At 46.7% G+C, this 4,087-nt stretch overlaps 1 non-coding gene across 1 annotated transcript; it reads right to left on the minus strand.

Moving 5' to 3' along the window:
• Positions 1 to 1,549: 1,549 nt before the first annotated feature.
• Positions 1,550 to 1,621, minus strand: TRNAP-AGG (transfer RNA proline (anticodon AGG)). The gene has a single exon. It is a non-coding gene; the product is annotated as a tRNA-Pro (tRNA).
• Between the last annotated feature and the right edge of the window lie 2,466 nt (positions 1,622 to 4,087).

A 4,087-nucleotide genomic window follows, 5' to 3' on the forward strand; every position in this document is an offset into this window, starting at 1 on the left:
ATGCTAGTCCTTCTCGTCACGGTTGCCTTTGCAGGCAGCCCATCGGCGTGGCACTTGGTAGTTTTCTCTTCGGTAGTGTCTACCAGTCGCTTAGATGAAGCTTAGCCGCTAGTATCTATATCACCACAGCATTGAATGGATTCATACCTTCTGTGGCGTACGTGGCATCATCAACATCAGAGTGGTTCTTGCATTCTTTCTCCAATTCTTCTTGATGAGCCTGTTACTCCCGTCTTTCTTTTTGGGGTACACTCTCGCCTTCGGCACCTCCTTCTTTAATCAAGGTGTCCGCCAAGTCACTGGCCATCTCCTGGTCCCAAGCCCCTTTAGTGGCACGTCTACGGCTTCAGCAGCGTTCATCATAATCTGCATGTGTATTTCGCCCACTGGTGGCCCCACAGTGGCCACGTACGCGCGTACACATAGGTCTTCAGTGCACCCGAAAATTCGGCATCACAAACATTGTGGCCCCTTGTACTAGTGCTGGACATGGCTGACTATAATGCACGGCAGGCACGGCATAGGCTGTCCAGGAGCCAGGGCAAGGGCATGGTTACTGAAAACTCGGATTCGGTGCGGTAGTTCGTCGGCTTTCTTTCTGCTCTTCAGTTTTATGAGTGCTGTTAGAAATGTTGAAAAGTTTTCACCGATGCCTCTGACGTACCGAAGTCTTTGTGTCACTTCAATGACCTTGCGACAGGCTGCCAGCGCTGTCTTTAGCGCTTGATCAGCCACCCAGTACAAGATTTATTGAAGGTGGAGACGTACAAGTGCTTCAAAAGTAAAATGAACCACGTGACCTGTAATCAAGCTAGACAAAAGTGAATGCCAGTGTGCTCCATCAGAGAAATGGTTGTTTATTTTCCTACGGAACCAATGGCTCTGTCTTCTGGTACATTTCCGCATAAAAATAAATGACTTTTCTGATGTAGCGTGTTGGCATTCACTTTCGCGCATATTGGTCATAGCTCGCTTGCTTTGTTTTACTTTTGTCGCACCTGTATCTGCATAGTCTTGAGGATCGGCAGCCATGCAACGACGCCCCTTTAAGTTGAGCTCCTTGAATGCCAGCAATTTCTTTACCCGTCATCGCTCAATAAGGTGACCACACACGCGCGATTGAACTCATATGCCACAAGGGCCGTGTCCTCCACTCCAGCAACAATCTACTCCTGTCGAGTGCATCCTGGAAATCTTCAAATAATCAAGGCCTTGCTCGAACGTCGTCGAGCGAAAACATGGTGTTTTTTACGAGAGGTCTTTTAGGCGAAAAAAATCAAAATAAACTGATAGCTTGCTTCCTCGTTATATTCAATAAATCTTTTGGCGTGGCAGGCGGCTGCATAAGCGGCTTCGTTACAGTAACCCTATATTTCACCCGTTCAAATTCACCCGTCCGGCTGTCGGATGTATTATCCCTCGACAATCAGCCGACAATTTTAGCTCTTTGCTGCATGTCTGTGCTATTTTAAGGGAAAAAAAAACAGGATGAAAGCTAAAACGACTATAAATTATAGAAGCCGAGCTTACTAAACAAAAAACAAAAAAAGGGCTCGTCCGGGATTCGAACCCGGGACCTCTCGCACCCTAAGCGAGAATCATACCCCTAGACCAACGAGCCGACGATTGCAACTGCTCGTAGCATGCCTACACTATCACAAATAGTAAAGAAATTAAATACTAATGATTGATTGATATGTGGAGTTAAACATCCCAAAACCACCACATGATTATGAGGCACGCCGTAGTGGGGGGCGCCGGAAATTTCGATCACCTGGGGTTCTTTAACGTGCACCCAAATCTGAGCACACGGGCCTATTACATTTCCGCCTCCATCGGAAATGCAGCCGCCGCCACCGGGATCCGAACCCGCGACCTGTGGGTCAGCAGCCGAGTACCTTAGCCACTAGACCACCACGGCGGGGCGAGAATAAATACAAAAACGACTGTAAATTCTAAAACAGCGAAGAAAAAAAACACCGAAAGGGCTCACTCGAAGTCTGAACCGAGACGTCACGCAGATTAAGTGAGAATCATTACCCTAAACTAACAAGTTTTGTCTTTGTTGCCTGTTTAGCAAACGTGGAACAAGCTAATATAATATTACAGTGCAGTGTCACATGTTTAATGCTGTAACATTTTCCAGCACATGGGAGTTTAGGCAGATGGTTTAGCCAACCTATTCATCCAAGCAGAGCAACCACTCAGGCTCATCATCTTGTGTCTCATATGTAGTCATCAAATATTTTACACTTTCAATCAAGTAGTCCCCAGCATGCCGGAGATTCAAGTCTACGTTTCCCACTGTCATCCGTGTTTTCTACACACTGTGAAGAACAAATGCCATGAAGGTATCATAGGACACACTGCCTACGTGTATAACAGGCAGAAAACGGATGCCATATTGTGTGACAGGCAGCTCTTTTTTCAAGGTTCTTTCAATGATTTCCCTTAAAAAGACTGCATCAGTATACAGTCTAGAAAGATGTGGTCAACCATCCAAGGTTTTCTGTAGGTAATGCTATCTACTGAAGGGAAGAATATTCTGTTTTCATGGAGTCAATATTTTGTAGGGAATGCGCCATTGTGAAGTTTCAAAAAGAATGTCTTGACTGATGGTCTGATTGCCATTTTTTTAACTCTGACGTCATCCCTGAGCCCATCGAGGCACAATGTTTCAGACAGAAGCTCCGGCAACATGATTTCGAGAATATTGTCACGGGGCTTCAGAAGTACTGATGGGGAGAGTTAATAAACCACCGAGTAGCTAGCCTTTGGACAATGCATCCGTCGGGGCTGGCTCTCGAGTAGAGAAGAAGCGTGCGATCTTATTTTTTCCTTGAGAGCGAAAGCCGCTCTTGCCCTCGACCCACTACGTGGGTGGCCATATCTCCCCTTGCGAAAAAGAAGTAACAAAAGAGAGAAAGGAAAGGAGATAGCATCACTCAGATGCTACAACATTGGCACGTGAAGCAAAAGAGAAAATAGAAAATTCAGATAAAATGAAAGTAGAAATTAAAGAGCGTGACAACCTAGAAAAAGTCAATGAATGAATAAGAAAGTTCACAAAATAAATAAAAAGCACAAACAAAAAGCGGTGAACGGCAAAAAAAAAAGTTACGGACAACGTGCAACGAATGGTTGCATGCGCACATCATGAACAACGTCCGGCCTCGGTCGTGTCTTGGTCCGCGCTTGCGGTGTTGTGTCCGGAACCACTTCGTGGTGTATGTCACTGACACGGTGTAGCACTTTATATGAGCCAATATACAGTCTCAGCCCCTTTTCACTAAGGCCACGGCGGCCTACGGGCGTCCACATCCAAAATTGGTCTTCAGTGTTGTAGAACACTTCTATGTGGCGGGTTTTATAGCGTCGTGCGTCTGCCTGATGTTGCTGGTAGATGTGCAGTCACGCGAGTTGCCGAGATTCTTCAGCACGCTCTGTGAATTCTTCGGCGTCAGTTGCAAACTCACCGTCATTTTCACACGGTAGCATATAGTCCAATACGGTCTGCACTTCGCGGCCACAGAGAAGCCGAAATCGCGTGAATCGCGCGGTCTCTTGCATGGCATTGTTATAGTCGAAGGTCACGTAAGGCCAGATCCGGTTCCATGTTTTGTGCTGTACGCCAATGTACAAACATTGCGATCACGTCTGCGAGCGTCCTATACAGTCACTCAGTAAGTCCATTGGTTTACAGGTGGTACGCAGTTGTCTTTCGGATTCTGGTGTTGCTGAGTTTGAAAACTTCGTCCGTGAGCTGCGCCGTGAATGCTGTCCCTCTGTTCGTTATAATACTGGAAGGAGCACCGTGACGTAGCACTATGTGGCGCATGAAAAATTGCGCTACCTCATAAGCCATGGCTCGTGGGATTGCCTGCATCTCAGCGTAGCGTGTCAAGTAGTCGGTCGCGATGATCACCCACTTGTTGCTGTCCGTAGACTGCGGAAATGGCCCGATAATGTTCGTGCCGACTAGGTCGAACGGCATACAAGGTGCTTCAATGGGTTGAAGAAAACCAGCTGGCTTAATAGATGGTTGCTTTCAGAGCTAGCATTCCCGTCATCCCTTGATGTACTTCTT

Source organism: Rhipicephalus microplus, chromosome X (genome assembly GCF_043290135.1).
Source record: "Rhipicephalus microplus isolate Deutch F79 chromosome X, USDA_Rmic, whole genome shotgun sequence".
NCBI lineage: Eukaryota > Metazoa > Arthropoda > Arachnida > Ixodida > Ixodidae > Rhipicephalus > Rhipicephalus microplus.